Here is a 12,415-nt window from a genome sequence, read left to right as displayed (position 1 = left end):
CTCTCTTCCCTCAGTCCAAACCAAAAAATACAAAGCTTCTTGAATGAATGCCCACTCCCAAAAATCACTCCACAAGAATTAGATCAACGGAATGTGCCTTTTACCATATATGAAGTCTTGTCTGTTATTAAGGAGATTAAAGTTAATAAAGCCCCAGGCCCTGATGGGTATATAGTTTTTTTTGTTTTTTTTTACAAGAGCTTGAAAGAAATTTTTGCCCCACAAGCCCACAATTAGTAAAAATATTTAACTTGGTCCTTCACAAATTTGAGATACCAAGTGAACTCCTAATGGCTAGAATTTCATTTATACCTAAACCAGGTAAATGTAAACAACACTGCTCCAATTACTGATCAATATCTCCCATCAACCTGGACATTAAATTAGTCCATAAGATGCTAGCGAATAGATTGAACCTACCCTTAATGAGACGGTTACATCCTGATCAAGTAGGCTTTGTAAAAAACAGAAAAGATCCCGACAACATTTGCAGAATCACTGACTTAATCAATTTTGCAGCCATCAGTGGGATAGCTTCACTGCTTTTATCAGTGAACGCGGAGAAGGCATTCTATAGGGTTGACTGGGATAACATGCAAAGGGCCAGTTTTTACCAATGGAGTGCAAACATTTGTGCACAAGCGATAAGGGGTTTATCAAGGTTATTTGTGATTGTCAAGCTTAACGCTGGTATATACACTTATATACATATATATATATATATATATATATATATATTTACATGCACAATCATATATATATATATATATATATATATACACACACACATATATATGCATCCACTCAGTTGTTTAAATCCCACCAAAGTTCATCCACCTGGGTGCAATATTGAAGTACAATAGGCAAATAAGGATATGCACTCTCAGGATTTGTAAAAAAACAGGTCAAAATGTATTGATGTTTCAGGGTCACAATTAACCCCTTCTTCAGAACAGCAAACAGTGGTCAAAGTAACACATATAGAGGCCTAGTTATCAACGCGTCTACTTTTCCTGCCTTCGCCGGCCCAATACGCCCGCCTAAGCACGCCTCACATCGCCGACGCGGACCTGTAAAATTTCGCCTAAGTTATCAAAAAAGCTGTCAAAAAGCCGCGCACCAAGTACGGGGCGATGAGCAGCGGACTGTGATAGTTATCACTCATCCGATCTCGCTGCTCTTCGGCTTTTTGACAGCTTTCTTGCTAGCCTGTCACTAAGCACCCACACTAAACTACACTGTTCTACCCCCTATACCAGCGCCCCCGGAGCCCCCCACAACTAAATAAAGTTATTAACCCCTAAACCGCCGCTCCTAGACACCGCCGCAACTCTTATAAATGTATTAACCCTTAAACCGCCGCTCACGGACACCGCCGCCACCTACATTATACCTAGTAACCCCTATCCTGCCCCCCTATCCCGCCGCCCTCTATAATAAAGTTATTAACCCCTATCCTGCTTATCCCGGACCTCGCCACAACAAAATAGTTTAACCCCTAAACCGCCGCTCCCGGACCCCGCCACAACCTATATTAAACTTATTAACCCCTATCCTGCCCCCCTACACCGTCGCCACCTATAATAAATTTATTAACCCCTATCCTGCCCCCCCTACACCGCCACCACTGTAATAAAATTATTAACCCCTAAACATAAGTCTAACACTAACCCTAACACCCCCCTAACTTAAATATTAATTAAATAAATCTAAATAATATTTATATTATTAACTAAATTAATCCTATTTAAAACTAAATACTTACCTTTAAAATAAACCCTAATATAGCTACAATATAAATAATAATTATATTGTAGCTATCTTAAGATTTATATTTATTTTACAGGCAAATTTCAATTTATTTTAACTAGGTACAATAGCTATTAAATAGTTAATAACTATTTAATAGCTACGTAGTTAAAATAAAGAGAAATTTACCTGTAAAATAAAAACTAACCTAAGTTACAATTACACCTAACACTACACTATCATTAAATTAATTATTCCTATTTAAAATTAAATACTTACCTGTAAAATAAACCCTAAGATAGCTACAATATAAATAATAATTACATTGTAGCTATTTTAGGATTTATATTTATTTTACTGGTAACTTTGTATTTATTTTAGCTAGTTAGAATAGTTATTAAATAGTTATTAACTATTTAATAATTCCCTAGCTAAAAGAAATACAAAATTACCTGTAAAATAAATCCTAACCTAAGTTACATTAAACCTAACACTACACTATCATTAAATTAATTAAATAAATTAACTACAAATAACTACAATTAAATACAATTACATAAACTAACTAAAGTACAAAAAATAAAAAAAGATAAGTTACAAAAAAAAAGTTACAAACATTTAAAAAATATTACAACAATTGTAAGCTACTTACACCTAATCTAAGCCCCCTAATAAAATAACAAAGCCCCCCAAAATAAAAAAAAATGCCCTACCCTATTCTAAATAAAAAGTTCAAAGCTCTTTTACCTTACCAGCCCTGAAAAGGGCCTTTTGCGGGGCATGCCCCAAAGAAAACTGCTCTTTTGCCTGTAAAAGAAAAATACAACCCCCCAACATTAAAACCCACCACCCACATACCCCTAATCTAACCCAAACCCCCCTTAAAAAACTCTAACACTACCCCCCTAAAGATCATCCTACCTTGAGTTGTCTTCAGCCAGCCGACCCACTGATGGAACCGAAGAGGAGATCCGGAGCGGCAGAAGTGATCCTCCAAGGGGCGCTTAAGAAGTCTTCCATCCGATGAAGTCATCATCCAGGCGGCGCTGAAGAAGTCTTCCATCCGGGCAATGTCATCTTCCAAGCGGCGCTGAAGAAGTCTTCCATCCGGGCGATGTCATCTTCCAAGCGGGGTCTTCAATCTTCTTCAGGATCCATCTTCATTCTGCCGACGCGGAACATCCTTCTTCCCCAACGGACTACCGACGAATGAAGGCTCCTTTAAGGGACGTCATCCAAGATGGCGTCCCTTCAATTCCGATTGGCTGATAGGATTCTATCAGCCAATCGGAATTAAGGTAGGAAAAATCTGATTGGCTGATTGAATCAGCCAATCAGATTGAACTCGCATTCTATTGCATTGCATATTGCAGATTGAGCTCGCATTCTATTGGCTGATCGGAACAGTCAATAGAATGCGAGCTCAATCTGATTGGCTGATTGGATCAGCCAATCGGATTAAACTTCAATCTGATTGGCTGATTCAATCAGCCAATCAGATTTTTCCTACCTTAATTCCGATTGGCTTATAGAATCCTATCAGCCAATTGGAATTGAAGGAACGCCATCTTGGATGACGTCCCTTAAAGGAGCCTTCATTCGTCGGTAGTCCGTCGGGGAAGAATGATGTTCCGCATCGGGGGAATGAAGATTGATCCTGAAGAAGAAGATTGAAGATCCCGCTTGGAAGATGACATCGCCCGGATGGAAGACTTCTTCAGCGCCGCTTGGAAGATGACATTGCCTGGATGGAAGACTTCTTCAGCGCCGCCTGGATGATGACTTCATCGGATGGAAGACTTCTTCAGCGCCCCTTGGAGGATCACTTCTGCTGCTCCAGATCTCCTCTTCGGTTCCATCGGTGGGTCGGCTGGCTGAAGACAACTCAAGGTAGGATGATCTTCAGGGGGGTAGTGTTAGGTTTTTTTAAGGGGGGTTTGGGTTAGATTAGGGGTATGTGGGTGGTGGGTTTTAATGTTAGGGGGGTTGTATTTTTCTTTTACAGGCAAAAGAGCTGAATTCTTTGGGGCATGCCCCGCAAAAGGCCATTTTAAGGGCTGGTAAGGTAAAAGAGCTTTGAACTTTTTTAATTTAGATTAGGGTAGGGATTTTTTTTATTTTGGGGGGCTTTGTTATTTTATTAGGGGGCTTAGATTAGGTGTAATTAGCTTAAAATTGTTGTAATATTTTTTAAATGTTTGTAACTTATTTTTTTTTATTTTTTTGTAACTTAGCTTTTTTTATTTTTTGTACTTTAGTTAGTTTATGCAATTGTATTTAATTGTAGTTATTTGTATTTAATTTATTTAATTAATATAATGATAGTGTAGTGTTAGGTTTAATTGTAACTTAGGTTAGGATTTATTTTACAGGTAATTTTGTATTTCTTTTAGTTAGGTAGTTATTAAATAGTTAATAACTATTTAATAACTATTCTAACTAGCTAAAATAAATACAAAGTTACCTGTAAAATAAATATAAATCCTAAAATAGCTACAATGTAATTATTAATTACATTGTAGCTATCTTAGGGTTTATTTTACAGGTAAGTATTTAGTTTTAAATAGAAATAATTTATTAAAGTATAGTGTAGTGTTAGGTGAAATTGTAACTTAGGTTAGGATTTATTTTACAGGTAAATTTCTGTTTATTTTAACTAGATAGCTATTAAATAGTTAATAACTATTTAATAGCTATTGTACCTAGTTAAAATAAATTGAAAATGACCTGTAAAATAAAAATAAATCCTAAGATAGCTACAATATAATTATTATTTATATTGTAGCTATATTAGGGTTTATTGTATAGGTAAGTATTTAGTTTTAAATAGGATTAATTTAGTTAATAAGAGAAATATTATTTAGATGTATTTAATTAATATTTAAGTTGGGGGGTGTTAGGGTTAGTGTTAGACTTAGGTTTAGGGGTTAATACATATATTATAGTTGTGGCGGGGTCAGGGAGCGGCGGTTTAGGGGTTAACATATTTATTATAGCTTGCGGTGGGCTCCGGGAGCGGCGGTTTAGGGGTTAATCATTTTATTAGAGTGGCGGTGGGCTCCAGGAGTGGCGGTTTAGGGGGTAATAACTTTATTTAGTTGCGGCGGTGTAAGGGGGGACAGATTAGGGGTGTTTAGACTCGGGGTACATGTTAGGGTGTTAGGTGCAGACATCTCCCATAGGAATCAATGGGATGTCGGGCAGCAGCGAACATGATCTTTCGCTATGGTCAGATTCCCATTGATTCCTATGGGATCCACCTCCTCCAGGGCGGCGGATTGAAAACCCGGTACGCTGGGCCGGAAAAGTGCCGAGCGTACCTGCTAGTTTTTTGATAACTAGCAAAAGTAGTCAGATTGTGTGCGGAACATCTGGAGTGACGTAAGAATCGATCTGTGTCGGACTGAGTCCGGCGGATTGAAGCTTACGTCACTAAATTCTACTTTTGCCGGTCTCTAGCCTTTGATAACTAAGGCGAATCAGCCTCGCCACAAATACGCGTATTTGAGGTTGACGGCTTGATAACTAGGCCTCATAGTGTACACAAACATAATTAAATGACATACCCCCACACACTTGGAAATTGTGGCGCCAAAAAGTGAGCAAACTAGTGTCTGTAGAATTTGCGATCCGGTCACTTCCAGTTTCGCTAACATCACAATTTCACATTATAAACAACAAACATATATGTATAATGTTTCAAACTAAACATACTCTTATCTGTAGTGTCTCACATGATTTTACACTCACACAATTTGCACTTTCGGTTTCGGCTCTCAGCTCAATCTGTTGTGTAAAAAAACATATAATTTGAACTAACAAAATAGTGCAATAGTGAGCATTACACCTTGTCTTATTCCTATGTTAGCCTCATATATATACACACATATTTACAACATATCATTTCATGTATGCAAAAGAACTTTGTATTATAGGAGCTTGTTACCATAGTTACCCTATGCTAGAATAAATACAATATTATTGTTAAGCTTAATCAATGTTATGTCCAGCAATCTGCCAACTATGAAATTAGCATTAAGAGATTCATTAGCATTTTAGGTACAATTAATGTTCTGGCTGTTATGCAGAAATACATTCTAATAGTTTCTAAAGTACTTCAGACACTTATTTTACGTTACATTACGTTATTATAGCCCTAGTGTCAGATCCTACTATGTGCTTATCTATATCTATCTATCTATCTATCTATCTATCTATCTATCTATCTATCTATATATATATACACACAAACACATAAATATATATATATAATATATATATATATATATATATATATACACATACATATTATATATATATATATATATATATACACACACACACACACACTCATATTTATATATATATATGTATATATATATATATATATATATATATATATATATATATATATATATATATATATATATATATATATATATATATATATATATATATATATATATATATATATATATATATCAAAATAACAAGAGTATTGCATTGAGCAATGATACTTTTTTTATTGGACTAACTATACATTTATAAGTTGACAAGCTTTCGGAAGAGTTCCTTCTTTTATCAAGTCTAAAGCAATACTGACCAATTCAATGGAATTTACAGATAATATCTTAAAACACAGAATAGCTAAGAAGACAGAAAGTGCAGGGAGAGGAGGAGGTGTCATAAAAATTATGAGGGGGGGGCTTAGGTAACAGGCAGACAGTGTCCAGTTTAGAAGAACAGACAGGGGAAATATATAGCTTTACATAGAGCATATACTGACATAAAGTTATATATCAACATAGAATCAATATCTATAAAGATGTGAAATTGTATATACAGGGGAAATACAAAAGTTAAAAAAAAAAAAAAAAAGTGTGGACATAGGCTTACCTGTGTACCTATGTATAAAGAATGTGGAATATACAATGTAATTAACTAAATGAAAGTACATTACAAAAAAATTTGATAATGTGTTAAGAATCCGGAGTCCACATTTAGTCCAGAATTAAACAGGTTGAAGTGCATTATCATTTTCATTTCAAAGGTTTTTCTTTCCATGGTCCTAACTGTAGATTATGGATTTTTTAATGTGATTGTTGTGGGAGCTGGAGCTGTGGAGGTAGCTGCATCTATCTGTTGGTTTCCTGTATAAATATATATATATGAAAATATGAGATTGGATTTGCGTGAGAGTGGGGTGTTATTTTTTTCCCCCACTTTTTTTCTCCATTCACTTCCATGGGGGAATACGTGAATGTGCACATGATATTCTAAGTTTGGCTTTTGCACTCATCGTGTTATTGCGCAAGATAAAACAATTTACTTTGAAATCATTATACGAGCACAGCCTGAAGCACACAAAAAGCTTACTTTTAGCACAATTAACACTCAATCAGGAGCGTTAATTAACGTTCCACTTGTAATGTGACCCAAGGTGTTTTTTTTTATAAAACCACTTGCCAATAAGTTTACACAATGGGGCATATTTACCAATGTGCGACCAGACATGATACGAAGTAGAAGGGTCCCACTACATGTGAGAAATAAAGGTCTTTTATTGATTGTGGAGGCTGGAATCTTTTTTTATTTCTTGAGCATTTAGCATTGCACCAGCAGTTCTTGTGAACTGCTGGTGCAATCCTGCTAGCAGGGGGTGTCAATCAACCCAATCGTATTTGATCAGGTTGATTTCTGTCCGCCGCCTCAGAGCAGGCAGACAAGTTATGGAGCAGCGGTCTTTGATAAATATTCCCCAATATCTCTGGAATCTGCATAGGAGCTAAATGTCATAAAATGTCTGTATTTGCGGATGATATTATTCTCAACTAAATTAAACCAATGCTTTCCTTACCACACTATTCAAACAATTTGTTCAACTATCCGGATATAAGGTTAATGAGGATAAATGTGAGGCCTTAGGCTTACATTTGCCAAAACCTAAAAAAAAAATATTAGAAATTCACTTTTAATTTTCTTGGGTGATGAAACCCTCAAATACTTAGGTGTTTAGCTCACAAATGAAGTTCACTCATTAGATCAAGTTAATTACAAACCCCTTTACTCACATCTTAGGCAAATGATATAAAAATGGACAAAATAAAACATTTCTCACTTTGGACTATTGGTAGCCACCAAGATTATCATCCTCCATAAATTACTATACTTATTCCACTCCCTACCGGTTTCAGTATCAGAATCAGAATTAAATAAACTACAAAAAGATATCTTCACATTTCTATGGAAGAGGAAAAAGCACAGAATTAATAGAAGGACCATGATAAGACATAGTTCCACCATAATATCCTATTATTATGCAGCTAGAATGGCTAAAACAGCATTGTGGCATGATATGTCAAATTATCTTTCCTTGGCACAAACAGAAACTGACATGATGGAACATAAATAAGACAGATACGGATAGGGTATAGCGCTAGACCAAAAACCTACTTAGCCTCACTAAAGGTTATTGTCTCCTCCCTAGACAATAGAGAATTAAGAATGTAAAATCAGTGGATATAGAAGGCGCTATAGAGCCGTAGGATATATAGATATAAATAAATGTAAAATTCACTGTATCGTGACCAGTTAAAACATTCAAAAAATTAAAAATCCAAAATTCCAATGACCCTTAAGGGATACGTTAAAATACTATTTATGTGCAAAATCTGTGATAAAAATCGGTGATAATTAAAAATAAAGGAAAATATCTACGTATATATATATAAAAACAATTTATCCAAGTGAAAAATCAAAGTGAAATAAATGCAGTATCAAAGTGCAATCAATGATCAAGTGACAATAATTAGTAAAACACAGATGTGATATTTAATAAGTCAATGCATAAAAGGTTGACACAAACAATCCATATAACAATCAATCATACATAAAATAAAGTAAAACCGGTTAAACATACACACTATACATAACCCCTCAGATTGCCCAAATCAAATGGGGCTGGCGGAGAACACCTATAATGACTGTGTTCTAATCTTGGTGTTAGTAGTTCAAGGGGATCCCCCAAAGAAGATGGTCCGGAATGACAATGTGGGTTTAATTATTGTAAATCCAAAGATATAAATGTTAATGTTTCTGAATGGTGCCGTTAATCCCCAGTCTTATTTGGTCACAAATAAAAGCCCACAATGGTATAGAGCTCCTTCCTTAATGTTCTCTTAGTTAAAGGCAATCAAGTATTTATAACTTAGCCGGGAGGCTCTCCTACCTTCTTACAAGTGTCTGCCAGCGATCTCCTTACCTGGCCCGACACTCCGGCTGCTCCTTTAGATGTCTGCTCAGCGAAAATCCTGTGAGTGACGTCACCCGGTTCTGGATCCTAGGTGACCACTTGCGCAAGTGTTTGATTGCCTTTAACTAAGAGAACATTAAGGAAGGAGCTCTATACCATTGTGGGCTTTTATTTGTGACCAAATAAGACTGGGGATTGACTTATTAAATATCACATCTGTGTTTTACTAATTATTGTCACTTGATCATTCATTGCACTTTGATACTGCATTTATTTCACTTTGATTTTTCACTTGGATAAATTGTTTTTATATATATATATATATATATATGTAGATATTTTCCTTTATTTTTAATTATCACCGATTTTTATCACAGATTTTGCACATAAATAGTATTTTAACGTATCCCTTAAGGGTCATTGGAATTTATAGCGCCTCCTATATAGCGCCTCCTATATCCACTGATTTTACATGATGGAACATAAACACATATTTAGGGGCCGAATTATCAAGCTCTAAATGAAGCTTGATGCCCCTGTTTTTGCACGAGCCTTCAGGCTCATCGGAAATAGCAGTTATAAAGCAGCGATTGGGCTGATTGACACCCCCTGCTAGCGGCTGATTGGCTGCAAATCTGCAGGGGGCCGCATTGCACAAGCAGTTCTGGTGAACTGCTTGCGCAATGTTAAATGCCAACAGTTTATGCTGTCGGCATTCAGCGATGTCTGTCGGACATGATACGCTACAGCATATCATATCAGACAGACATTAATAAATCGGTCCCATAGACTCTTATGGGTCCCTAGACAGGAAAGACCGTCAAAAGGGAACAGCTTCATCACTATAGCTTACACTATTCACTTATGGGATTAATTAAAAATTAAATACTCACTAATTAATGTTACATCCAATTTCTTGCCACTGGTACCGCTTATATTGACATACTGCTTTAAACTAAAAAGGAAACAAACAGAGGCCTATATCGCAATGCTGATACAATTCTTAACAGAAAATTCTTAAAGGAATAGTCTAGTCAAAATTTTAAGCAAATTACTATTTTACTCCTATTATCAATGTTCTTTGTTTTCTTGGTCTCTTTTTTTGAAGAAGCAATAATGTAAGCATAGGAGCCGGCCCATTTTTAGTTTAGCACCTGGGTAGCACTTTCTCATTGGTGTCTAAATGTAGCAACCAATCAGCAAGTGCTACCCAGGTGCTAAACTAAAAATGGGCCGGCTACTAAGCTTACAATCAATTAAAGATAAGAAGAGAACGAAGGAAAATTGCTTAAAATTGCATGCTCTATCTGAATCGTGAAAGTTTAATTTTGACTAGACTATTCTTTTAACAGTTGCACAATACCACACTAGATCACACAGACCACCATAGCTGGTTCATTATTTCCAATTAAGATCAAGGGTAACGGCAGTCTTAGGCTACTTAGATCTTGATTAGCACACCCTTTGAATCTATATGCTTACCAGAAATGAGAATAATAGGCATGATAACCTAAGTTTACTAAATGTTTAATATGTCAGATAGGGGAGTTCAAACAATAGTAATGAATTATGGGAGGAGGAATTAGGAAAGGAATGGCCAGTTAAGATATGGAGGGGGGCACTGAAAACAGGTCCTTCCTGCTCAGCTAGTGCATTAAAAGAAAAACTACCTAAAAGTAGCATTCCAATGATACTTACACCCCACTAGACTTTTGAAATCAAGAGGGCCAAAAAAATCCCATTATGTTTTAGAAGTTGTGGAGAACAAGGGACATATCAACAATCAACATACCTTGTAGCATTGAGACAAAATTAGACATATCTGGAAACAGACCTCAAAATCTTTAAGTACTATATTAAAAATGCTTTACTTCATTTCCCAGTAAAAGGGCTTATAGCCAGGTACAATAAACTGATTTTTAGTATCTGCACTGCAGCCTCAATATGTATAGCTTGCTTCTGGAAAAAAAAAGTTCTCCACTTTGACATAATTGAACAAAAAATAGCTTATTAATTTAAAATGGAAAGCTTAACTGCAAATTTACTTAATAAAAGGGACCAGTTTCTAACTCTTTGGGAACCATGGATTATATACTTAGAGGCTTGGAGGATATTGGCTAACAACCCTGCAACTGATAGAGGGAGAGCTGGGTCTTCTTAAACAGGTATATAGAGGTGGAGGGTAGTGTTCCCTCTAAAGCCAGTTTTGTGTGTGGCCCAACAGTGAAACAGTTAATTATATAAATTAGCAAACACTACACAATGCAGACTGCAAGGTGTGGTTTCCTTATTAACTGTTTCAATGTTGGGCCGCACACAAAACTGGCCTTAGAGGGAACACTGGTGGAGGGTATTAACTACTTTATAAAATGTATTTACACTAGTTTTCATGTCACAGGACATGTACATTCCTCTGTATGTCTGCATTGTGTAAACCCTAATAAAATACATGGATTAAAATAACTAGCACTTTGCAATGCAAATACTTTTAAAACAAAGACTCGGAGGCCCTGATATTCAAAACCAATCTGCTCATGTGAGATATTCAAATGATCCTCCAGCTGTGCGAGATCCCTAGTGAAATTTTCAAAATGCAGATTTTGTTTTACTTCTCCGGGGGAGGGGAGCATCATTTACTTTCTATGGGCCAGATGATCAAACATTCTCTAGTTGTGAGAAAGATTATAGTGCTGCCTTCACAGGGGCAGAAATCACATAATTTTCTAAGAGAAGGGGGAGGGATCTAAAAATCCCACAGAGATGAGAGATGCCTTCCATAGAAAGTAATGAAGCTCTCTAGGACACAACATTTCACATGGAATAGAGAAGGTAACAGGAAAACTCCTCCTTTAGTCTATATTTTAGTATATATTACTTTTCTGTTAGTTAAAATATGTGTATTGTGAATTTTGAGCAAACTTCATTTGCATACAGCTGGTGAGACAAATCAGTGAGACCAGCTTGTTTAAAATGCTTAGAAAGACTTGTGAGAGAGCTCCGAAATACCCTGGGAGCTCCCCTGTTCAGCCCAGGGAACTGCCCTGTCATCACCCCTTTCTGAAATTGTCAGTTTTAGTTTGCAATACTGCAAATACAAGGTGCAATGTAATTTGTTAAAGCTACACAGAAATATACAGAGTATGATCCTAAGTTATTAAAGTAACACAGAACCTTTCGAATAATCAGAATGTGTAAAATCACAGATAGATCACTATTTAAATGTATTAAAATATTAATAAGAAAGTGCAAAGCTTAAATGCAATAATAATGAAAGGACCTGATCTGAAATGTATAGTAATATAAAATACAATGCACAAATTGTAAGTGTATCAAAACTCATATAACCCAGTGCACCAGACTTGTCTCTGCTTCACATACATAAATGAGAGAACTCTCGTCGTGCTGGAGAGTTCC

At 35.9% G+C, this 12,415-nt stretch overlaps 1 protein-coding gene across 1 annotated transcript in view; it reads left to right on the top strand.

Moving 5' to 3' along the window:
• Window positions 1–12,415, top strand: part of CSMD1 (CUB and Sushi multiple domains 1) — a 3,127,153-nt gene that overhangs the window by 3,083,649 nt on the left and 31,089 nt on the right.

Source organism: Bombina bombina, chromosome 4, assembly GCF_027579735.1.
Source record: "Bombina bombina isolate aBomBom1 chromosome 4, aBomBom1.pri, whole genome shotgun sequence".
NCBI lineage: Eukaryota > Metazoa > Chordata > Amphibia > Anura > Bombinatoridae > Bombina > Bombina bombina.
Note: the sequence above shows the minus strand (reverse complement) of the source record. Positions and strands in the feature narration are given on the sequence as shown.